General features: G+C 41.1%; 1 protein-coding gene across 1 annotated transcript in view; it reads left to right on the forward strand.

Moving 5' to 3' along the window:
- Window positions 1–866: 866 nt before the first annotated feature.
- Window positions 867–26672, forward strand: part of FRYL (FRY like transcription coactivator) — a 231489-nt gene continuing 205683 nt past the window's right edge. The window contains exon 1 of the mRNA XM_016206964.2: window positions 867–962. The gene's annotated coding sequence lies outside the window, so the exon portion shown is untranslated. The remainder of the gene's footprint in view (window positions 963–26672) is intronic.

The following is a 26672-nucleotide window of genomic DNA, read 5'->3' on the forward strand; positions in this document are numbered from 1 at the left end:
AAACACAAAGGACGTGAATTAAACGGAATTTTTAAATAACATTGTTCAAATGGTTTTTTAAATGAACAATTGCGAGACAAACAAGGACATCTCCAGGTTTACAGATAGCATAATTAAAACTCTTCGGGGTAGCGAAATGCCAGCGGAATGGACGGTAGGAGCAGAGTGGACAGTGAGTGCAGACTTGTTGAGTAAATCTCAGGAGTTAGCACTAGAACTAAAGGTCTTCTAATTCATTGTAAGCACTCCAGCTCGGGAGGGACATCTTACTCATTGGGAGAAGACTGCATTTTTCTCCTTTTCCAGCTTTCTCCAATACAGGTTGTGATTTTGCCCAGGACCCTTACCAACATCTAAGGGAAAGGCGCTTAGAAAAAGGCAAAGTAGGGAGCACTTTTCGGGCGTCTCTCGAACCCGCAGCGGGGAGCGCTACGGTAAGGGGCGTGCAGAATAGCTCCTTCCTTGCCCAATCAGGTGCACAGGAAGATGTCCTTTTACCAATAAAAATAAAAGTTCGCTTTCCGGAGGCGGGAGGGTGAGCCTTGACTGCCAGTTCTCCAAAGCAACGATAGAGTAGAAGACAGAGAGTGATTAGAGACAGGGCCAACCGAGGGGGAGGGGCGGGGCGGGGCGGGGGTAGCTCTGAGCGGCGGCTGGCCTGGCCAGTGGGGTGCCAAGGCTGCTGTTCCTGTTGTAGTGTTTCTCGCCAATCAGCAAGGTGAGGGGAGTGGGCGGGGCGGGGAAGGGGTGGTAAGAGCTCGCGGCACAGCCGAGCGCTCGTCGGGCTCGGGGCAGCGAGGAATCCGGTTAAAATCAGAGTCGGAGGGAGGTTTAACCACAGATCGGTTCCGATCGGATTATCCCTTAAAGGGGACGCGCCATTGTCAAGAGAACGGAGCCTGGGGCCGGAGGGCGGGGACCAGCGGCGCTGGAGGAGGCAGCTGCACTTGGACTGGGGACCGGTAGGTGTTTCTTGGGGAAAGGCGCTTCATTTCACTTTCTCTTCCAGCCCCAGGGGCAGGCGCCGGGATGCTCGCCGACCAGCGGCCCCAGCCCTGGCGGGAGACGAAGTCGCCGGCCCTCGCCTGGCTGCCCGATGGAAGCCAAGGGGGAGGCGGGCCAGGATGGCTGGCAAGCTGCTCCGCCCCGGCCAAGACTCATAACGGACACTAAACCGCAGCTCAGCCCCCGCCTCAACCGAAAACCCGCCGGAGCGGCAGTGAGTCCTCGGGGAGCGCCGCGCGCCTCGCTCCCCCGCGCGCCCGGCTCCCTTCGTGCGCGCCCCCTTCCCTTCGCGCGCCCGCCTCCCCTCGCGCGCGCCGCCTCCTCGCGGACTCTGGGAGCCGCCGGGCGGGGAGGAAGGCGGTGGTGGCGAGGCGGGGGGAGGTCAGCGGCCACCGTTTCTCCGCCCCGGCCGTGAAGGGTGGGCCGAGGAGCAAACTTGGCGCGGCAGCTGGCAGCCCGGGGCGGAAGGGGTGCTGGAGACCCGTGGAGCGCGCGGAACCGCCTGCCCGGCCCAGCATTGTCCCTCTTTTCCTTTGGTCTCTCCGCCCACTGCTGGCTGTGGTAGGGAGGGGTGCGGATGCGGGCGCTGTGCCCGCGTCGCTACGGGCCGGCAGCGCACCCCCAGACCCAGAGCTTTCCGGAGCCGGAGTGGCCCAACCGGCGCCGCAGCCACCGCCCGAGGGTGGTTCGGGCCTGCGGAGTGTCTTTGCTGCGCTCAGTCCGCACCCACTCCGGCTGTCTGGGCGCTGAGTTCTTCCTTGCAACTTTTTTTTTTTGCCGATTGATGGAAGTTGTGGCTTCTGGGCGGCAGGTTCTTTGGGCGTAAGCTCGTTTCCTGCGTCCTGGAGAGGCTGATTTCTAGGGCGAAGTGATTCTTTATTGCTTTCGGTCTCCTTCCCATCCTAGTTTCTTGCTCGGCACTTAAAATCGTCTTCTCTAGTGTATTTGCAACTATATGGGAGCATTAAACTCTCAGGTTAAGATAACTTGGGGAAAAAAAAGGGGGGGTGCTGGTGAGGGCAAGAGCTTCATGTAGAGTCAAATTTGCCTTAACCTTTGAACTGTGTAAAGTATTACCTGGACTTACTTGCAGAGGTTCTTTTAGAAGGAAAAGAAAAAAGAAAACCAGGTTGCAAGGGTCTAGGAGATTAGGAAAAAACCTATTTTTGATAGAAATAGCTTTCTAAAATGCTGTTCTGCCTAGCAGATACCTTCCGTAAACTTCTCAAAGGCATTACTATTCGTAACAGCAACTTTTACTATGGATAAAATAAGTATGTTTTTTATCTTGAGCATTAGTGCTATGCTGTACCTGCCAATACTTGCTAAAGAAATCATATTTAGAAACAGCACATTCCTTCTTAAAGACCTTATTTAGAAAAGGAATGTTTTCGTAAGCATTCATTTTTGACAGTTTCTTCTTGTGCATACTTTGTAGAGTACTTGCATGTGCAAGTTACAACCCTTTAAACAAAGTAGCAAAGTGGCAGTGGGTATGTTATTCTGTAGTCTTTTTTTTTTTGCTACTCATTATCAAAAATAACATTCCATCAATCTTCTTCCATTCTGAGTTATTTTGTAAAATTACTTCTGTAGAAGAGTGAATTTTGTCAGAACACCTGGCCCAGTGTTTTTTTGTTTTTGTTTTTAAAGCAACACAACTTCCCAAAGTGTTGATTAATGCACTATTTAGTAACTTTCTGAGTGATGTGGAACATAAGTTCACAGGCTCAGCAATAACAAAGGAGAAACTCTACTTGGGAGACTGAAAAGCGGTTCAGATAATAATGTTTGAGAGTTACTCTGTTCTTCCCACAGAACTTAGGAAATGCAGACACATGAAAACATGATCTTTTGTAATAACTTTTAAATTTATTTTTCAGTTACAGTTGACCTACAATATAGTATTTTCAGTTGTACAATATAGTCGTTAAACATTTATATAACTTACAAAGTGATCATCCTGATAAGTCTAATTTTTTATTTCATACATAGTTTTTGCAGTATTACTGACTACATTCCCTGTGTTGTAGTAGTCTTGATAGTCACTCATTATTACACCTACCCCCCCCCCCCTTATTCATCATCTTCGGTGATCAAGATGGCAGGCAAGCTTCCAGGCATAATCTTCCTTTTCATTTCATAAGAGAAAGCAGATTAAAACAAGCGTCCAAATTTCTATCTTGGTTTACTTACCAATTTATTTAAACAATACAGGAAAGAATTTTTGAACTTTTAAAAGAGCACATATAAAGAAAACATTCAGAAAGAATTATCTTTGAAATATCTAGGTTGTGTTTCCTGGAAAACATATTTTTCTTGTGAACTTCTCACATTTAAAAAAAAATTGTCTTGCCCTAGCTGGTTTTGCTCAGTAGTTAGAGCATCAGTCCAAGGACTGAAGGGTCTCCTGTTCCATTCTGGTCAAAGGCATGTACCTCGTTGTCAGGCTGGATCCGGGTGAGTGCAGGAGGCAACCAATTGATGTGTCTCTCTCACATCAATGTCTCTCTCTCTCCAAAAAGCAATGGAAAAAATATCCTTGGGTGAGAATTAAAAAACAAAAAACCAAAACATTGCCTTATATATATATACACACATTGCCAAGACATTTCTTGAGTTGTGAACTGTCTCTTGATCCTTGGGAACTAAGACTGTCTTCCATTTCTGTGCAAATTCACTGTGTCACCTAATGCCTTTCTAGTACCCAGTAAATATGTTGTCTTAGGTCTTTGTGACAGAAAAAGATACTGTTCTATATAGGCTGCTTGAGAGACTTATTTTATTTTTATTTTTTAATATACACCTTTTTAAGCAAGTTAAACCAAAGTACAGCAATTGGTTCAGTGCCTGGGGGTAGTATATTAACCTTTTTGTTCTGTGTACAAAAATGTGATTTAATTGTTTATTATTATAATATCTGTTCCACAGACATCTTTTGTGACAGTGATAGCTTATTGTCACAATTATTAAAACTAGGTTTAATCTGTCAACATCCGTTGAGTACCCATATATTTATGGAGCATTTTGGGAAGATACAGTAGAAATGGATGGCACTCATTACTATCACAGGTATACAGTTTAATGGAAACATGTAAAATTATCATCCATAAGAAAAAGACTGAGTATTTCAGTGTAGTGACAGGTGTAGAGTAACAGCGACATAGGATTGATGCTAAAGTGGTAAAGGAATAGTGGAATAATAGAAGAAACCTAGGTGAGGTTGGAAAGTTTTCATTGCTTTGTATAACAGATATTCTCCCCACTCCTACCCCCTCTCCTTTGGTGACCATCAGCTTGTTTTCTATTTCTGTGGGTCTCTCTGTTTGTTTTATATATTCTTTTTTTTTCTCGTATATCTTTATTGATTTCCGAGAGAGGAAGGGAGAGGGAGAGAAGAGAGAGAAACATCAATGATTAGAGAATAATTGATGGGCTGCCTCCTGCACACCCCCCACTGGGGATCAAGCCCACAACCCGGGCATGTGCCCTGACCTGGAATCGAACTGGGATCTCCTGGATCCTAGGTCAATGCTCAACTGCTGAGCCATGCTGGCCGGGCACATTTTATGTATTTTTAAATAAATATAAAAATAAAGTATGTTTGGGGGTTGGCTGGGTGTGTGTTCTCTACTTGAACTATTTTTATCTATAAAATATTAGGGGGTCAGAGGATGTGCTCTGCGTTTCAACTATTGTCACCTCACCAGAGGGATCATCCCAGATGAAATGTCACCTTGTCTGCAAGCTTTCCTTTTGTTCCCCTAATCATAAGCGACTGCTCTTTCCTCTTGCTCCTGTAAAACCTGTTTATAGCATAAGCCTTGCTCTGACGTACAGTATGGTTATGTGTGTATTTCTTCATTACATTATGGACTTTGGTAAAGACCATTAACAAAAGTTAGAGGCCCTCCCTCTCCACCCCACCTTTTTACTGTTGTCTGAAGTACTTGGGCAGTTTTATTAGACCACTAGTATTCTATAAAAACCTTAAGCTTATACAAGTTCAAATACATTTTTTGGGGGGTGGGGAGAACTTATGTTTGTTTAAAGGAAAAATCTTTATTTTCCTTGCCATCAAAGTATCGCATGCTTGTTGAAAAATATTAATATGAAAGAAATGTATAATTTATAAATTGAAAATCCTCCCACAGCACTGGCCTTTATCACATGGTAACTCTTGGTAGTGGTTTGTTGCTTATTGTTAGTTTTCTCCCCATCTTTAGTTTTTTATTATTATTACCTTTAGATAGGAGACTGCCTTAACTGTCATACTTGAAAATTTTAATTAGTAAGTCGTGGTTACTGGGAATGGAAAAAAGGAATCAGTTTTTATACAGTTATTTGTTATTAATTTTCCCAGGGTCAGTAATCTGGCTCTTCCACCTTTCCTTGAGTTATAAAGCTGCCACGGTATGTTTGTATTCAAAAGTAGGCCCCGTAATCATTTAAAAATTGATCAAAACCTATGTCCCTGAACAGGTGATCTGCCTTTACCCTAAAATACACTTGGAGTATGTACTCTAAGCACAATCTCCTCTCATTTCTTGATTTTTCTCAAGTCCAGAGAGCCTTGAAATTACTGCCAACAGGCACTTCTCAAGGTGGCCAAAGAGGGACTGTACAGAGGCTGTACTCCACCAGGAAGTTGCTCATAAAAAGGGAGCTACGATCCAGGCTGACAAAGTCGATGATAAGCTTGATAAGCTTCTATTGTTCAAGTGCTTCATAAGGCTGGCCCGCAGGGGAAAAAGGTCTCCTAGAGGTTCCTAAACAGAAAGCCCAGCTGCGAGCACAACCAGGTGGCCCAGTGAGCTGAGGAGTCTCCATTCATCCAGCACATTCTTATTGGGAGTCGAACCACTTTATTTGTGCACCGCCCTAGGCGTAGAAGGTGAGGTCAAGTCTGTCCCCCCACAGTCTGTGAACTCTACTGAGTATGACCCTTAAATAGACATAATGGTGCCAGTGGGTCAAAGAGGGAGAACAAAGGCCGGCTTAGGTGAATTTATTAGTCACTCTTGTTTATTGTTTTCCACAGCTTCTTCCAAAGGATCCTAGCGGCCAAACCTGGGCTTCCCCGGGAGGTGGGTTGGGTCCCGTGGAGTCTGTTATATTAAATGTGTAAGCACTAGATTTTTAATTTTTAAAATTATTTTTTTAAACTCTGCTATTCCCCTGTGGCAGAATATTTCTGGAATTCTACAAACATTGGTGTGTCTTTCCATATACCCTACAGGGATCGTCTATTTCAAAGACCGCCCTTAGGAGGCTGTATTTGTATTCTGGCAGATAATTCATATTTTGCCTATAGAGTAGTAACATATTCTTTTAAACTCAAAATACTGTAATCAATAGTATTCACAATGTTCAGTGGTTTTTAGTATATTCTAGAACTGAGCACCACCACCACGATCAATTTTAGAACTTTTCATCACCCCATCCCATTCCCATTCTCCCTCCCTAGCCCTAGGTAACCACGAATCTACATTTTATCTCTGCTTGTTTGCCAGTTCTGGGCATTATCCAGTGCACTAGGGTTGGCGGTTTGATTCCAGGGTAGGGAGGCAGCCGATTGATATTTCCCTCTTTGATGTTTCTCTCTCTCTCCCTCTCCCTTCCTCTCCTTGGAGAAAAAAAATCTTTAAACAAAGAATTGCATGTATGCTTTGTTGCCTGAATGAATTTCAACGTATTATTTCAACTTCTCAGGGCTCCTTGTTTTTCTTTATTTTGTTATGTGTTATTTTTTGGTATGTCTCTATTTCGTGGTAATCAGATGTGATATAATTTAGTTCAATACTGAAGAATGCTGAAAAGATAATTTAAATGCAGGTTTTGGTTTTGCTCTCCCTTTAAAAACTTAAGATGGATTATACTGGTAAAAAATAATTAACTTTGGTGGTTCCATTTATGTGTCTTTGCCAAAGAACCTCCAGTCATTAGTCTTCTCAGTCAGCAATATCAACAAACCAATATTTTTTGTTGAGTTGTTGGTGAAACCATTCCTTTCTAAATCATATCTGGTTTTTGGGATTCACTTGCTTATTACTTTACTGTTGACTGTATCTCTTTCTTTGCTCTCATCACACCTGTCTGTAGATGTTTCCTTGCCTTTCTGATTTAATATTTTCAGTGCGCTATGAGACTAGCACCCATAACCACACTTGTTGAATGGTGGATGAAAATGACGGAAGGCTCTGTGTGTGGAGCCAAGGGACTTCCTGTGCGTGGAACATTAGTGGTAGGACCTTGTTATGTTGGTTTTTATTGCTTAGAGGACTCTTGTCTCTTTCCTGGTTTTGGACTATGTTTCAGGGAGGTGCTATTTCTGGATAGCAGAAGGTGGCATAACAGGGTGGTGCAGATGTTTAACTTCCCCTAAATAATAGACCTCTTAATTCTGTCTTAAGTCTAACTCAAGTGGATGGAGAATAATTCTTTTTCTCATGTCTTGATATTCCACTTCTTGCAAGACCCATCACCACCCCACGCTTGTACACCAGGATACTTGTTGTAAAACAGAACCTAATATAACTACTTCCATGAGCAGAAATTAGAGACCTTAAAGAACTGTGAGGATATGTGTAAAATGTTATTTAGATATTTATATTAAACTATGTCTTTCAGTAATTAATCTATTTTCTTTGAGGTAAAGTTATCTTCATAGATTTCCTTTTCTATGTTTGTGTTCATAACAACTTAGATCTATGTCTTGTATTTAATATTCCTGGCAGTACTGAGCCCTTAGTATACTCTCAGTAAATACTGGCTAGAGTTTTAGTTGTCGGTTTCTTTATGGTGGTTTCACTTTTTCCTGTTGTGGAATTCATGGAGTTATGTTTTTTAGAGCTGGATGGCCTTGGAAATAATCTGATACAGCTCTTATATTTTGTAGATGAGAAATGAGATTGTGACTTAAGATGTGGACAGAATTGAGTTATTTTGATTCCCAGTCCTAGTGTTTTTCTTGTTCTAGAATATGCTTACCCAAGTAAAAAGTTTAAGGGGTAGCCCAGCCAGGCGTGGCTCAGTGGCTGAGCAAGCTCAGTGGCTGAGGATCTGGGAGATCACGGTTTGATTCCCAGTCAGGGCACATGCCCAGGTTGCAGGCTCGATCCCCAGTCAGGGGTGTGCAGGAGGCAGCTGATCAATGACGACTCTCTCATCATTAATGTTTCTCTCTTTTTTCCTCTCCCTTCCCCTCTCTGAAATCAATAAAGACATATTTTTTAAAAAAGTTTAAGGAATAGGTAGAATCTTAGATTTCTTTAGCCTCTATAACAGAGATCTGCAGAAATTTTATGTTATACCCAGAAGTATAAAAAATCGTATCTGCATTTTTAATATGTGTAAGTTTGTTGTAAACTACTGCATATTATGTACATAATAAGAAACTAACAGAAATGAGATAAAGATGAAAAACATTTTAGAATGCATTATTTCCATGCTTTTGATTCCACTTAAAATATTAGTCATTTTTAGAATAAGTATGATTGAATGTCATTGCTTCAATGACTTTTTATTTTGAAATAATTGTAGACTCATGGGAAGTTACAGAAATAGTATAGGGAGTCCTGTGTAGCCTTCATTCAGCACTCCTGGTTTTAATATCTTACATGACATGATGTTCAACCAGGAAACCGACATTGGTACAGTACTGGTAAGTAGCCATATTCAGATTTTACAGTTTTCAATGCACTCATTTGTGTGTGTGTGGTTCTGTGCAGTTTGATAACATTTCATGTGTGGATTCATTTAATCACTACCACAATCAAGGTATAGTACTGTTCTTTCACTGCCAAGAAACTCCCTTGTGCAGCTCAAGGTCCCTTACTTTCCCACCCTTCCCATTCCTATTTCCCGGCAACGACTAATTTCTTCTTCATCTCTATATTTGTGACGTTTTGAGTCTGTTACATAAATGGAATCATAGTTTGTAACCTTTTGAATCACTCAGCACAGTGCCCTAGAAAACCATTTAAGTTGTCGTATACATCAGTAGTTCATTTCCTTTTATTGCTGGGTAGTTTTCGTTGTATGGACGTACCACAGTACACAGTTTAACTACTCATCTGTTGAAGAACATACGAGTTCGTATTGGGCTGTTAGGGATAAAGTCACATAGGTTTTTGTGAACAAAAGTTTTCCTTTCTCTGGGATAAATTCACAAGAGTGCAGTTGCTGGGTTGTATTGTAAGCATGTTTAGTTTGATATGAAACTGCCTATTTTCCAGAGGGGCTGTATATTCCCACTGGCAATGTATGAAAGACACAGTTTCTCCATATGCTTGCCAGAATTGGTATTTTCACTATTTAAAAAATTTTAGTCATTCGAATAGTTGTATAGTGATATCTCATTGTGTTTTTAATTTGCTTTTCCGTAATGGGCAAATTAATTGTTTCCCTAATGAGCAAATTGGATTGTTTTTCATAGTTGAGTTTTGAGAGTTCTTTATATATTCTAGATAAAAGTCCTTTGTCTGATAGATGGTTGGTAAAAAATCTTTTTTCCATCTGTGGCTTGCTTGTCTTTTCATCCTAGTTAACAGGGTCTTTTATAGAGCAAAATGTTTTAAGTTTTCATGCACTGCATTTAGTACTTTTTTCCTTGGATGAATTCTTCTTTTGGTGTCATGTCTGTGGACTCTCCACCTAGTTCTAGGTCTCAAAGATTTTTTTCCTACATTTTATCATAAAAGTTTTATAATTTAATGTTTTACAGAATAATCACTTTCTTACCTTACAGTTTTGATAAAGCCCTGATATTGGTAACAGACAGTTGTCAGTTCTACCATTTTCTTATTGCTTGCTTGTGTTTTGCTTTACTACAGTTTAATACCCTTTTTTTCTCTCAAACAAAAAATATTTTTAATCCTCACTCAAGGATATTTTTTCCATTGCTTTTCAGAGAGAATGGAAGGGAGAGGGGGGAGAGAGGGAGAGAGAGAGAAACATTGATGTGAGAGAGACACATCAATTGGTTGCCTCCCGCATGTGACCTGACCAGGGCCAAGGATTGAACCTGCAAACGAGCTACATGCCCTTGGCTGGAATCGAACCCAGGACCTTCAGTCCACTGGCTGATGCTTTAACCACTGAGCCAAACCAGCTAGGGCTCAAAAATCTCTTAAAAGTTTGTTAACAAGTGGCATAATTCGAATGAGATCTGCCAGTATACTTAATTGGGTCTGTGTAAGCTGCAGGACGTTGCCGTATATCGAAAATGAACAAACAAGTGAGGACGTCACAAATGGCTCCTCCAGGATGTGAAACTGCCACCTCTCCTTCAGGAGATAGCATGTGTGTAGTCAGTGCCACAAACAGAAACCCTTCCGAGTAGTTTAAGCCAGAAGAGATTTAATACAGGGTATTAGGTGCTTACATCATTCTTGACGGGGCCTAACAGCAGGGTTTTGGGTGGCAGTACAGAGGTCACTCACAAGGGGACCTCAGAGGGCACCCCCAGAGCTCTGCTGGAATCCGGAGTTTGTGCCACGTCTGCTGCACTTGCTCCCAGGTCCCTGGAAGCTGCAGGACAGCCATAGCTGCAGTCCAGGATTAGGATGTCCCATCAAGGAGCTGCCACTGCCACTGCCACTGCCACTGCCACACACTTCTTGTTGCCCAAGAAGCTGCAGTCGACTGAAATGATGCTGTGGATAAATCTTGTATTTCCATAACTGTGCTTTACCCCTAAACAACTAAAAAAGTGCTTTTCAGATTGCCCATAGGCGACTGGGGGTCAAGTGAGCCAATTCGTGGTATCCAGCGTGCTTCACATAAATGCCACGAGACTGACGTTGCCTGACGCAGGACCAGAGGGTGGTGTTGTCAGCCTCACCTATCGAATATTAGGAAGCTCAGATTTCAAATTTACGATAACACACATGAATAACCTTCTAGTGTTTTCTTTTTATCCCATGGGCTTGATCACCCTGCCTCTGAAGGATGCAGGTCCTCCACTCTGAACATAATACATTTTAAATGATTAAATAGTAGGAGCATGGTAGGTCTGGTATGATCCCCCCAAATATTTAAAATTTATCTTAATATCCCCCAGTTTCTGAAACTGTATCTTTTCCTGTATAAATATATACAAGTATAAAATGTCAGTGTTTTGGGAAACACTCATTGAATCCAGTCAGCATTGTTCTTCCCTGCAGGGCCCTGAGCCTTCTAACACCTGTTTCCCAGCCCTCCTGGGGGATTAATGCAAGAGGTGGGTGTTTTCCTGTAACTGTGCTTCGGTGCCAGAGGCTGTACAGCCAGCAGTCATCACCACTTTGGTATCTACTTGTCAAAAATAATTATTTGGTTTGTTTTATTGCATACTTTGGATTTTATTCCAGGGTGTAGCAAACTTTGGCACAAAACCAAAAATGAGACATACAGATATTCTTGCAAAGACTGGTTTTTATATGATCTGTGTTGGGAATTGATTTAAAATTCAATAAAATGCCCAGCTGGCTCAGTGGTTGAGCATTGACCTATAATCCCAGAGATCCCGGTTCGATTCCTGTCAGGGCATGTGCCCAGGTTTTGACTCGATCCTCAGCAGGGGGCATGCAGGAGGCAGCTGATCAATGATTCCCTTTCATCATTGATGTTTCTGTTTCTCTATCCCTCCTTTCCTCTCTCTGAAATCAATAAAAATATATTAAAATAAAATAAAATCCAATAAAAAAAGCTGTATGAAAACATTCAAGTATATGTTCATGTGCATTTTTCTAGTGAGAAGTCCGTAGGTTTGTGAGATTCTCAAAGCAGAGGCCATAATCCAGGAAATGAGAACAGCTTCTCTGGAGGTATAAGTTCATCGTGACACTTGTCAACCACTTAACTCCAAGGCTTCTGCTGTCTTCACAGGCCCCTTCCCTGATCTCCATTCTGTGCCTCTAGCCTTTTTCAGGACATAAAAAGACAATCATTGTTAGGGAATAACAATGATTGTTTAGGGAAGGTCCAAGGAATTTCTCAAGAGAACATTATTACATGAGAAGGGATACCTGGAAATCATACCACCCCAACAATCATAAAAATACGTTCCCATATTGTTGATGGGATCCTGAGAAATAGAGTTATATGTGTCAGGATATTAAAATGTTGCCCTGGCTGGTGTGGCTCGGTAGTTAGAGCGTCAAACTGAAGGGTCTCTGGTTCGATTCCCAGTCAAGGGCATGTATCTCTGTTGCAAGTTCCATCCCAAGTGTGGGAGGCAACCAGTTGGTGTGCCTCTCAGATGTGTTTATCTCACCTTGATGTTTCTCTCTCTCTCTCTCCCCCCCTCCTCCCTCCACTCTCTCAAAATCAGTGGAAAAATTATTCTTGGGTGAAGATTGAAAAAAAAAAAAGGACATTGAAATGTTGATAGTCTCTAACTCAATATATTCTACCTTGGGGAATATATCTGAATGCTTGAAATAGTTTATAAAGTAATTTATATGTTCAAATATGGAGCCTAAAATTGTACAAATTGGGAAGAAATATACAAATTTAAATTCTGTAATTCAAAATTGGTAAGGGGATTCAGAGATACATCAATGCATTGGATTTTCACATCTAGTATGTCACCTTTTCACATAATTTTAGCCTTTTTTATTTTTTAATTTTTTTAGGAAGGGAGAGGGGGGAGAGAGAAAGAGAGAGAGAGAAATATCAATTGGCTGTCTCCCCTGCATGCCCTCATACTGGGGATCAAGCCCCCAACTTGGGCATGTGCCCTGACTGGGAATCGAACCAGTGACCTTCTTGAGTGAGGGATGATGCTCAGCCAACTGAGCCACACTGGCCAGGGCTCGCCTTGTTTCTTAACACATGATCTCTTCTCCTACACTAAAGCCTAAATGGAATGTAGCGTGGAATGTAGAGATTTAAAATACTTTCTTTAAGCAGAATCATGGCTAGAGATCTCTAATATAAAATAAGAGGAGAGATGGTATTGGTTGAATTAGGTTGCAAGAAAAGTCTTTTTGTACATTTCCCTTCATTCCAACACACACACACACACACACACACACACACACACACACGCGGAGAGCTTTAGAAACAGGCTGTGCTATCTGAATCCTGGTTGTACTGGTTCAGTTCCACAAACATTTATAATAGTATCTCCTATAAGCCTGGCAGTTTGGATTAAGTTATTTAAAGTCTCTAGAAGTGCCTTGGGTAGCCTCAGAGTCCTCATGTATAAAATGAGTAAAAGATGATGCCCCTCATAGAATTGTTGTAGGGATTAAATACATAAATGAAACATAGACTAGTGTTTGAGGCAGGCAGAGTAATGACCTCCCCAAAGGTGTCCACATCTTAATCCATGGAACCTTTGAATCTTGTGTTACAGCAAAAGGGAGTGTGGTTTCAGATGAAAGTAAGATTGCTAATCAGCTGACTTTAAAATAGGGAGAGTAGCCTGGATTCTCAGCTGGGCCTAATGTAATCACAAGGATACTGTACTTAAAAGAAGCAGGAGGCAGAAGAGTCGGAACCGGAGAGGTGGTGGGCCTCGTGGAAGGGAATCGCCGCGGTTGCGGGCTTTGAAGGCAGGCTGGCGGGGAGCCAGGAGACGCGGGCAGCCTCCGCACAAACCCATAAGGCAAGCGTGGATTCTCCATAGAGCCTCCAGAAGGGAGTGCAGATCTGCCAACACTTTGATTTTATCTCGGTGAGAACTATTTTGGACTTCTGACTTCCAGTACTGTAAGATAATGAATTTGTGATGTTGAGCCACTAAGTTTGTGGTAGTCTGTCGCCACAGCGACAGGAAACTGATACAGCACTCACGAACACCTGCTAGGAGCTAAACGCTCTCTCTCTCAGCAACCCGCTGAACTTAACCCATGTCTGCTTTAGCAGGTCTCTCTGTACCCAGTTCTCCCTTTTCAGAAAGAAAGACGTCCTTTACTTCCCTTTAGCCCCGGAATCTTCCTCTTCCCACATTTTCCCGCACCTTCTGTGTCTCTCCTGCCTCTTTGCCCACCGCCTTGAAACATGCAGAGCTGCCTCGCTTGGGGAGCCCTGCTCTTCCTTTAGTTACCGCACTGCAGTCACCCTGGAGAACCGGGATCCTCAAGTGTCTTCACATTTACCAGATCATTTTTACTTGACTTTAAATTCTCTATAGGTTTATAAATATTATACGAAATTATGTGAATTACCTTTTTATAAGCACTGTACTGTGTTGGTTGTGATGAAGTTAGAAAAGAGTAAGAGTGTTTTCTGCAGGGTTCTATTGTAGACAGTACGCAAATTACCAGTTAACAAGCGGTAGTAGATGGTAGTAGGTATGAAAAGGCAAAGAGAGGCTACTTAAACTGAACAGCCTGGGAAGGCTGTGTAAAAGAGATATTTGGTCTAGCAATATGCTCTTAAAAGAACTAGGGAAATTGGTTTCAATAAAATAATCTATGTTAGTAGAAACACAAAACTTCTTAAAGTTTACTAGTTTAATTATTTTCTTTTGTGAACACAGGTGGAAAACTTTTTTTCCTATTGAGCTTTATATGGTTGAGGACTCTTGTAGAATTTTAAAAACATCAATTTACAGTAAATTGACAACACATTTGTCTTGATAATCTGAAGTATAACACAGGGCGTACCTGTTCCCTGTTTTACCTTGAGTGCTACATATTGTTTTTCCATTGTTTTACGTTTATTGTTGCTAAAAATCTCAAAGTATGATTAGCAACCTAGTATGATCTGAGTTGATTGTGTTTTATGTGCTAAAAACATTGACTATGACTATATTTTTAAAGGAAAGTGTTACATGCGCTCAGTAAAGACCAAAATGTTAGACTAACTGTACTTCTTTTTAGATAGAATTATAGACTGGGAAAAGAGAATTCAAAAGATACATTATAATTGGATTTTAGCCAGATACTTTATAACAGTTTTCTCTGTTAACAAGGGGGGAAAATGTGGTCTGGATGACCATAAAATTTGGTGGAAATGTGATTGGTTGAGTAGCACCTCCAAAAATTAATGAAAAATGAATTGATGACAACTGGAGAAAAATTTCTAGTCACAAACTTAAGGCCACTGTCCATATTCTTGTATTGATGTGAATGAAAACCCTGGTAGTATTGTTCATCAAGATATTGGATGAAATGAAAAATTTAAGCTTAACTTTCAAAATTAATATCTCTGACCGAAATGGTGGGCCAAGGCTAACATGGTAACTTAATGGAGTTTGGGGGGTATGGAGTTCAGAAAACAGCTGTGTAATTGTAGGAGTGAGGGAGATGTGGTTGAATCCAAACTACTTAGGTATTTAATTACTGTAATAAACCCAATATGGATATAAAATGTAACATGACTACCAGAAAGTCTTCATAGAATCATAGTTTGGACTAATAGGAGGAGATTCAGAAGAGGAAAGGTGTTAGTCTTTATTCTGTACTGGCTAGACTGCATTGGAGTATTGTATTAAATTCTGGATGTCAAATTTGAAAATGAGTCAGAAGACAAAAATAAGTGCTGGCGAGGATGTGGAGAAATTGGAGCCCTTGTATGTTGTTGGTAGGAATGTGGAATGAGGCTACTGCTCTGGAAAACAGTTTGGTAGTTCCTCAAATAGTTAAACCTGGAATTACAATGTGACCCAAATATTCCACATTTACGTATGTACCTAAAAGAACTGAAAACGGGAATATTCACAGCAGCACTTACATAGCAGTTTATATTAGCCAAAGGGCAGAAACAACACAAATGTACATTAGCTGATGAATGGATAACCATAAAAGTGAATGAAGTCCTGATAAATGCTACAAAGTGTGTGAACCTCAAAAACATTATGCTAAATGAAGGAAGCTGAACACAAAGGATCACATATTGTATGATTCCATCGATATGAAATATCCAGGACAGGTAAATCTATAGAGGCATGAATCCAATTAGTGGTTCCCAGGGGCATGGGGAATGGGGAGTGTGACTGCTTAATGGGTACGGGTTTTTTTGGGGGGCTGAAAGTATTTTGGAACTAGATAGAGATGTTGGTTGCAAAACATGAATATACTAAATTGTACACTTTAAAATGGTTAATTTTTTGTATTATGTGGATTTAAACTTAATTGAAAAAGGATCAGTACATATAAATCAGTTGACTAGCATTGAGAGTCCAGAAATAAACCCTATGATCAAATTTTTTACATGGGTGACAAGGTGGTTCAACAGGGAAAGGATAGTCTTTTCAGCAGATGGTGCTGAGACACCTGGAGAGGCCCATATAAAAGAAGGAATTTGAACCCCTTTTTCCACCATCCACAAAAATTAACTAAAAATGGATCATAGACCTAAATGTTACAGCTAAAATGATAAACTTCTTAGAAGAAAATATGACTAAATCTTAGTGACTTTGGGTTGGGCAAAGCTTTAGATATGCTCCTAAAACCGCAAGCAACAAAATATAGACATATTGGACCTCATCAAAATTAAAAACTTTTGTGCCTCAAAGGACACCATTGAGCAAGTGAAAAAAAACCCGCAAAATGGGAGAAAATACTTGCAAATCGTGTCTGATAAGGAACTTTTATCGACAATATACAGGGTTTGGCAAAAGTAGGTTTACAGTTTTTCGTTTGGAAAATAATACAATAATTAATAAACAGTGATACAAAAACAAACTTTTTCACATACAACTGTAAACCTACTTTTGCCCTACCCTGTATAAAGAACTCTTACAACTCAGTAACAAGACAGATAACCTAATTAAAATGGTGAATAAATTGGTGAATTTCATGGTGTGTGAGTTACATCTCTTTAAAACTTAAAAAATGAGCCAAGTGAAATGCGTTCAGAGGAGGTTTGAGTCTTTCGGGATTCAAAGCTGGAGCCCCGTCTCTGCTGCTGCCCCTTCTCCCTTGCGCCTCCCCCTGCAGCTCCCAGCCTCTGTCCGCTGGGCCTGTGTACCGACCAGGTTGAAAGCAGTCACATTCTGTTCTGTAACCTTAGTGAGGCCTTTGGTGCTTTGTTCTTCTCTTGTTCCTCTGCTTTTTAATTATCGTGCAGATGCCATCGCAGAGTGGAGTGGTGAGTTATGGTTACGTTTCCGTCTCTGCACACTCGTGTCATGACCCCGTGCCAATAGAACCGTGATGTTCTTAGTAGCAAAGACAAATGGAGTCTCTCTTCCTGTCGTCCATCAGTTGCTCAAAGTCATGTCATACATATATTATTCACATTTGAACCATCACTTCCTTGAATAGCTTTTTTGTTTTTCCTGGTGTATTATTTTGGTTGTTTTTGGCAGCATTTTACAGAATGTCCAACCACAGGTGACACATGTGTTTGTCCTGATCTTTCTCTTATTGTCAGTGGCTACTTAGCTCCAAGCATCTTTTTCTCGATGGCAGGAAGAAGGGGATAGAATGGGCGCTGCTGCTTTTTCATCTTTCTTGTTTTAAAACATGTTTGAAAAATTTTAAAACAAAAAAGTTGTGAGAATAGGAATGTGAATTCTTGGCTAAATTTCACCTAGATTCATCAGTTATAAAAATTTTGCTAGCCCGGCTGGCATAGCTCAGCAGTTGAGCATTGACCTAGGATCCAGGAGATAGCGCTTCGATTCCCGGTCAGGGCACATGCGTGGGTTGCAGGCTCCATCCCTAGCATGGGGCATGTAGGAGGCAGCCCATCAGTGACCCTCATCACTGATGTTTCTCCCTCCCTCTCCTGCTCTCTGAAATCGATAAAATATATTAAAAAAAAATTTTTTTTTTCTATATTTGTCTATCCCTTTCTTTGTATACCTAGATCTATAGGTATTGTTTTTATTTTGGTGACTCTTTTGAGAGAAAGTTCCAGAGATAATGACTTTTTCAGTTTCGCCACATATCACCTAAGAAAAGGACTCATGTGATTATGGAACAATGATTAAATTCAGGAAATTTAACATTGTTAATTGCCACAGGTTGAGATCTTTAGGAAGCAGATTCTCAACCGGAATTAGGATTCCACAAAATTAAAAAGAGGCAGGATTTGGCATGTGGGGCTGTCCGATTGTGAGGACACCCTGTCTGCCAGCACAAGGTGCAGATCTGGAGTCAAGATTGGCTGTTAGAGGAGGTCTGTGTTGGGCAGAAAAGTCTGTGTTGGGCAGAAATCCTGTACGTTGCCTTTCTCAGTTATGTTACAGAACCCTCCTTTGAAAGCTGAAGCCAACTTCGGTGAAGCTAACAGCATAACCATGCTCTTCATACCTGGTTGTCTTTTGGATGTGAGTGGTGCGTCTCTATTTCTAGCACAATACTAATATCTAATGTACAGTCCATATTCCAGTTCACCAATTGCCCAGTAACTCTTTTTACAGAAATCACCCCGCCCTAGATCTCTCTCTCTCTTTTTTTTTTTTTTTTTTTATCTTGGAGGAAAATCTTTCAAGGAGCTCCCCAGATGACTTTCCTGTGTCCCATTGGCTTGAGCTGAATTGCTTGACCATGATGGAACAGGAACAGTGGCTGGCAGAGGAGAATGGGACTTCGGGGCTTAGTTCAGACCTGTAGTGACTCATCCCATGGGTCTTGGGGAAGGGCTACTTCTCTAATACGAATCTCACTTGATACCTTTAAAAAACAGTCTAGATTCCTCTAGCAATAAGGGAGGAAAGGTGATCAGCAGCATTCTACTGGAGTTTTCTGTTACATAGCTTCCTTTTTCTATTGAGAAAGAAACATCACATTCCTGTCATTAAGCCAGCTTCTTAGTTATTCTGTCTTTTGAACAGAATCCATTCCTTTCTTCCTCTCGTGGAGCTCAGTAATTTTCTGTTTTAATAGGATGAGTTATTGTCTAGTCCTGCTGCACAGCTGCCATCCTGGGAGTCCTTTTTCATTTCACTCTTGGATCACTTCCACTGTCTCTTGTGTTCTCACATCTACTTTATTAGGTTTCCATACTTGTTTGCTAGAGATCCTCAAGTAATGTGTCCTTACATGTCTGATAATGTCTCTATTCTGTCTTTTCACTTGCTTGAGCATTTGGATATGAGAGTCTAGGTCAAAATTCTTTCACTCTGGAAAAAATTTTGAGACATTTCTCTGCTACAATGAGAGTTTCTGGTTTTAGACAGATTTTTACTTCTTGTTTTTTCCGCAGATCATTTAGAATCTTTCGGAGGTTGTAAAATTTCACAGGATTTGTCTATATGTTTTCTTCATGGGACAGAGAGTAGGCTGCTTCCTCTCCTGTATCACCTGGCTCCCTGTCTTATTTTGTGCCTGAACTTTATTACTGGTCTCACTTCTGATTATTTTTAACATTGATGTGGATGGTTCATCCAGTACCCTTGACAGTACCTTTGACAGACACTGCACCTGTTGGTCATTTCTCTCTCCTTGCTAACAGAAGCCCACTTTTGTTCAGGTTATTTAGTGCTCATGCTTCCTGGGCCCCCCCTCCAACCAACCCAAAGGCTGCAGTTTGTAAATGGTGCTTCACCTGAAGTCAGTTGCGTTAGTGATTGGTTTAGGCATAGTGACTCATAAGGGAAGTCACTGGGACTCTGGTTTTCTTCAGTTTATGAAGGTATACCGCTTCTTTTAGACGTTGTCATGTGAGCTCGTGGCTCTTGGAGTTGCTGTGTCAGTGTTGGGTCATTGAGGAGAAAGTGAGATCATGAATGACTCCACTTTGTCTAAAACCGAACTCCTGATATTCAGTCTTCCCTCTGAATTTTCCACTCCAATTTTTCCAGTTGCAAAGGCTAAAAATCTTGTTATTATCCCTAACTTGACTCTTTCTTTCACAATTCACATTCTGTTCACAAGAAGATCCTATAAGCTCCCCTTCAAATTTTATTTATAATCTTACTCTTTTTTTCCTATTCACTCCACTGCCATCCTGTCTAAGCCACTGCCGTTTCTTGCCTGGTTCCTGCGATAGAGCAGTGCCTTCCCAGGGCATTTTCTTAGTTCTCAACTAGACAGACCTGTGGATTGCCGTAGGCCACGTTACACATCAGCTTCACTTGAGAGGGTGCGGGACAGAAAACACAGCTCACCAGCAGGGAAGCATCAGTATGTTCCCTTTGGTGGGTGTCCTTGCAGCAGCTCACAAAGAGAGCAGCCAGAACTATTCTCTGTCGCCCTCCTCTCTTTCCAGGTGAAGCTTAGGTGTGAGTGATGAGGCTCACATGATGGGTCTGTAGCTAACCTGGCTTAGGGGCCCCATGTTCTACAAAAGCTGTTACCTTGTATAACAACCCATGAGCATAGCTCCCAGGATCCCTACAAGGTACATTCCCAGTTGCAGGAGTTACCACCCCAAGCGCAACCTTAGAGCCACTCACCAGGTATTGGTAGTTCCTCTCAGCCCCAAGCAACTTACCAGTGGGTCATTTTTACCATAGCAGTGTTGCCTGGTAACACAGCTGACATTCCGCCTGTTTGGTTTCCTGGGGAACAGAGCTAGAAGGTTAACTGAATCCAAAACCAATTTCTCATGCTGAAAGACAAGGCTTTTCTAACACTTCCATCACAAATAGCTTCCTACGGAGAGGTCCCCTGTACTCTATTCTCAGCACAGTAGCCAGAGTGATCCTTTCCAAATGTATGACAGTCATGTTAGCCTCCCTCGAACCCTGCAGCGGCTCCCCAGCTTGCTTACAGCACATTTGTCTCCTGAGCCTACGTGAGTTGGTCCCTCAAACCTCTTTCCTACTCGTCCCTTGCTTGTCTGCTCTAATCACCCTTGCTATTGCTCTTGTGCCAGGCATGTTTCCACCTGGGGCCACTATGTTGGCTTCCCCATGGCTGCAATGTGCTTACTCCTGATACCACCTGCTTGACTCCTCCTTCAAATCTTGGCTCAAATGTCACCTTTTCAACAAGCTGCATTCCAACCTTTACCACCCTGGCACTTGCCATTCCGTGATTCTTTTCTGTGTTTCTTTTCCCCTCATAGCTTTATACTCCCATAATTTACTTATTACGTATATTGTTTATTGTCTCCTACTGTTAGCATGGAAGCTGCAACAGGGCAAGGTTATTTGTCTATTTTGTTCATTGATATATTCCAACTGCCTAGGACAGTGCCTGACATATAATTGATGCTTAGTATTTTTTAAAAAATATGTTTATTGATTTCAGAGAGAGGAAGGGAGAGGGAGAAAGAGAGATAGAAGCATCAATGATGAGAGAGCCGTCATTGATCGGCTGCCTCCTGCATGCCCCCAACTGGGGATTGAGCCCGAAACCCTGGAATGTGCCCTGACCTGGAATGGAACCTTGATCTCCTGGATCTTAGGTCGATGCTCAACCGCTGAGCACTCCAAGCTGGGTGATACTTAGTATTTTTATTTTATTTAAAAAAATTTTTTTTTATATCTTTATTGATTTCAGAGAGAGGAAAGGAGAGGGAGAGAGAGATAGAAACATCAGTGATGAGAGAGTCTTTGGAGATTGAGCCCTCAACCCGGGCATGTGCCCTGACCTGGAATGGAACCTCGATCTCCTGGATCCTAGGTTGACCGACACTCAACTGCTGAGCCACGCCCAGCCGGGCGATGCTTAGTATTTTTAAATAACTGCTCACACCTTTGCAGAAGGCATACTGTGTCCTGAGTGTTTTAACATATATTAACTCACTTAACCTTGATGAACCCTCTTGAAATAGGTACTTTTATTGTCCCCTTTTTGGGTACCTTTTAAAAATGTATATAAACATGGAAGCAGAGAGGTTAAGAAACTTTCCTCATGTTTCATAGCCCATAAGTGAATCTTACTAGACTGACTTTGGAGCCTGGCTCTTAACCAGTATACCACAGTTAAGCATCTTTCTGCATACATAACTTTTTTTTTTTTTTAACCTGCTTTTGGATTATTTCTTTTTGGTAAATACCCCTTTATTGGGTTAGAGTTTATTGAACATTTTAATGTCTTGACACATGTACCCTAATTATTTCTTGCAGGACATTTGGTCCTGTCTAAAACATCCATGGAGACATTTGTCCAAAGGCCCTTGATATTTGTTCCTGTCCAAAACGTCCACGCTTATAAAATGTCCTTGGGTTCAGATAGCCCATAATATTTATTTATACTTCTGGTTTACATGATTAATATATAAAAATGCTATCATGTGCCCAGCCGGGCGTGGCTCAGTGGTTGAGCATTGACCTAGGATCCAGGAGATAGAGGTTTGATTCCCGGTCAGGGCACATGCCCAGGTTGCAGGCTCGATCCCCAGTGGGGGGTGTGCAGGAGGCAGCTGGTCAGCGACTCTCTCATCATTGCTGTTTCTCTCTCTCCCCCTCTCCCTTCCTCTCTCTGAAATCATTGAAGACATATTTTAAAAAATATATCATGTTTTATTGGTCCAGTAATTGTGTTGTGGCTATATTGCCTGTAATAATCTTCCTTGCCTTCATAGCCCACCTAGAAATGACAGATGCAATGGGTAGGTAGATGGGCTGGCATGGACCAGATGTCTCTGTGCACGTTGTGCACAGGCCCAAATGCCTGCTAATCCAGTTATCTTCCAGGATCCCCTCAACCATATGTGAATGTATCCTTTAGAAAAAATTACTGGAGTGATTTAATTGACTTCCATTTGTCCTTTTTATCTAATAATGAACTCTCACGTTCCCTAGTACTTCCCTAAATATTTGGGTGACAATAAATTGTTTTCTTTTTATGTCCCTGGGAAGGGGCCACAGACACAAGATGAAGGTCAGGGAAGGTTTTATGAGGTTCAGTGTTTATTAGTGGGTGAATGTCTAGGTTTAACTTATACCTAAGACCTTCTCATTCTTAATGTTGTCATCTTATCTGGGTCAAGGCACCCTTTGAGAATCTGATGAAAACTATGGACCTCTCACTAGAAAAATGTCTATAAACACATAGTTTAGATTTTTCATATGACTTATTTTATTGTATTGTAAGTTTATTTGCATGACAGACCATATCAGGCCAGTCTTTGCAAAGATTTCTGTAAGTCTCATTTTTGTTTTTGTATAAAATTATTTGCTACATCCAGGAACAAAATCCAAAATTATTCTCAAAAGTTAATTTTAATGAGAAGAGTGGTTTATGATAAGTTGAAATTGTGGCATTGTCTTTGATACAGCAATACATACATCATTTTAAAATTTCCAAACAGTTTTGCCTCTTTGTTTTAATGACAACCAGAGCTGAAAACCTGATTTGTAAGATGTGTGGAAACAACTGGAATTAGAGGCAGATCAGATAAGGCACGGGGTTGTTTTTTAAAATACTAAAAAAATTTTTTTTAAGTCTTTATTTTTCACAGATTTTTTTAAATAAAGAAAAACATTTTAAGAGCAGTTCTTGATTCACAGAAAAATTGAGAGGAAGGTACAGAGATTTCCCATATACCCACCATTTCCACTTTTGTTTAGCCTCCCCCACTATCAACATCCCTCCGCAGACTGGTACATTTGTTACAACAGATAAACCCACATGTCACATCATCATCATCAAAAGTTTACATAAGGGTTCACTTTTGGCATTACACATTCTGTAGGTTTGGATAAATGTAAGTGACATATGTCTATTATGATATACAGAGTATTTTCACTTTCCTAAAATCCTCTGCGCTCTACCTCCCCTCAACCCCTAGAATGTCCTGTAGTTGGAATCATGCAGTGTGTAGCTTTTTCAGATCTGTCTCACTTAGTATTATGTATTTAAGGTTCCTTTGTGTCTTTTTTTTTTTTTTTTTAATATATCTTTATTGATTTCGGAGAGAGGAAGGGAGAGGGGGAGAGAGAGAGATAGAAACATCAATGATGAGAGAGTCATTGATCGGCTGCAGCCCACAACCCGGGCATGTGACCTGACCGGGAATCGAACCCTGATCGCCTGGATCCTAGGTGGACTTTCAACCACTGAGCCACACCCGGCTGGGCTCCTTTGTGACTTTTCCTGGCATGGTAACTCATTTCTTTTTGCACTGAATAGTATTCCACTGTCTAGATGTACCATAGTTTCTCCATTCATCTACTAAAGAACATCTTTGTTGCTTCCAAGTTTTGGTAATAGGCCTACTGGCAACTAACTTCCTCAGTTTTGCTTGTCTGAGCAAGTCTTTATTTCTTCACTTTTGAAGGATAATTTCTCAGGGTGTAGAACCCTAAGTGTTTTGTGTTTTTTGTTTTTTTGAACACTGTAAATTTTCATTTCTGAGGAGAAGTTAGGTATAATCCTTATCTTTGCTCCTCTATGGATAAGGTAGGTTCCTTCTCCCCCAGCGTTTTTCAGGATTTTTTTCTTTATCTTTGATTTTCTGTAGTTTGATTTTGATATGCCTAGTTGCAGTTTTGTTTGTTTGTTTGCTTTTGTTTTTATCCTGCTTGGTGTTCTCTGAGCTTCCTGGATCTGTGGTTTGTTATCTGATGTTAACTGGATAAAATTCTCATTCATTATTGTTTTAAAGATTTCTTACGTTCCTTTTTTCTTCTTCTTCTGGCATTCCCATTATGTATATGTTACATCTTTGTAGTTGTCCCACAGTTCTTGGATATTCTGTTCTATTCCCCTCCCCGTCTTTTTTCTCTTTGCTTTTCAGCTTTCTATTCTATTTTCAGGTTTCTGTTGAGATATCTTTAAGCTTAGAGATTCTTTATTCAGTCTACTGATAGCCCCTCAAGGGCATTCTTCATTTCTATTACAGTGTTTTTGATTTCTGGTGTTTCCTTTAGTTCTTTCTTAGAATTTCCACCTCTCTGCTTATATTTCCCATCTTTTCTTGCATGCTCTCTACCTTATTGGAGCCCTTAGCATATATTTGAATTCCCAGTCTGATAATTCCAATATTCTTGCCATATTTCAGTCTGATTCTGATGTTTGTTTTGTCCAAACTGAGGTTTTTTTGTTTTTGTTTTTTTTGCCTTTTATTATGCATTGTAATTTTTTCTTAATAATAGCCGGACATGATGTGCTCATTTTGAGTGAAAGGAACTGCTATAAAAAGGCCTTCAGTATTGTGGTGGTACAGTATGTGGGGAGAGGAAGTGTTCTTTAGTCCTGTGAATAGGTCTCAGTCTTTAGGGAGCCAGTCTGTGCCTCTACTACCAGCGATTTTCAACCTTTTTCATCTCATGGCACACGTAAACTAATTACTAAAATTCTGTGGCACACCAAAAAATATATTTTTTGCCGATCTGACAAAAAAATAGGTATGACTTTGATTCATTCACACCAGAATGGCTGTTGCCATTTTTTTATTTGACAATCTTAAGGGAAAAGAAGTTAGTGCTCCTGACCAAATAGTCAGGTATTGCATGTTTAAAAAATTTGTGTCCCAGCAGTTGAAAATCACTGCTCTAGTCTGAGCTTCACAAGTGCTTCTTAGTCTGCTCCTCGTACCGTAGATGAAATTATTGAGTTTTGAAGGCATGTTCTATTAATTAAAATCCTTTATTTCTATAGTTATAATCCATTTCTCATTATGATCATATATATATATATATGTTTTCCTGTCTCTGAAGCTTCTTTCCCCTCATCAGATTTGCTGGACTTGTTGAATTTTAATCAATTTTGTTGGAATTTTCAAATACTAATTAAATTAGCTTAGCATATATGCTACAATATAAACAATCCCCAGTGCTGAAAACACAAAGATTTACTTCTCACTTAGGTCAAGTCCATGCCTTTTAGGCAGATTGCCTTCTCTGTACAAGCTTAGCAGTGCACTTGCGGACCCCCTGCTTCCATGACTGCTGAGATAGTGGGAGAGGCCCAGAGCGAGCACAGAGGCCAGGTGCTCCCCTTGGAGGAGGGGTCACTTCTACTCACGTCCTACTGGCCAAAGTAGGTCACATGACCGTGTCTGGCTTGAAGAGGGAGAAGGAAGGTATCAGCCTCCATTATGCGCAGAAGGAAAGGGAAACTGGGTAATGCCATTAATATCCTTTATATCTTTATTTATTTTTTCGGCTAGCTGATTGTGGTTTTTTGAGAGTCTCCTTAAGTTTCTAACCGTAACTGTGGACACTCCTTTGGTAAGCCTGATTCCCCCCCAAAGAGTGAATATCTTAGGAAAGCAAATGGTTTCACCCTTCACCCCTTTAGTTAGAAGTCAGCCAGGATCATTTTCCTTGGAATCAGAAAATTTCAATCAGTTCTCTGTATCTGCCAATCCCTTAAGACTGTAGGTTTTTTCACATATACGTTATTCTGTGTTGATAAATAGCATAGGTGCCATCCCAGCCTGGCGTGACATTTTATTCTCGCGTCCCCTGCTCTCAAGTCATAGTGTGAGCCTGTTGAAGACTGTAGTTAGTATTTGCCCCTGAATGTGATGGAGGGAGGGACGGAGCATGGGCCACTTTCTTCTAGGATGTTCCTACGCAGAGTGGACGGCAGGCAGGCTCTCGAGCAGGTAGCGGCTGGTATAATGGCAGGCTGCTTCTCCTTTCCCATTGCTGTTCCCTTAAAATGTATCTTTGTGGACACTCAGAATTTCAGGGGTGGGGTGAGACTCCTTTCTGACTTTTAATGTTTCTTGGGTTTTCCCTTCTGTGTTGATTAAGTCATCTCAGGATATTGGACTGGGAGCTGTCAATGAAGTAACTTTGGGTTATCATCTGAGTATTGTTCCTTCTTTTAAGCTTGTTTGAATGTAGGTTGATTCAGGTATATTAGCAAAGAAGAAAGGAAGCAGTTTGAAACCTGTTGTTTTCTGGAAATATTAAGTTATATCTCAAAATGGATACA

The sequence above is a fragment of the Miniopterus natalensis genome, chromosome 1 (genome assembly GCF_054644295.1).
Source record: "Miniopterus natalensis isolate mMinNat1 chromosome 1, mMinNat1.hap1, whole genome shotgun sequence".
NCBI lineage: Eukaryota > Metazoa > Chordata > Mammalia > Chiroptera > Miniopteridae > Miniopterus > Miniopterus natalensis.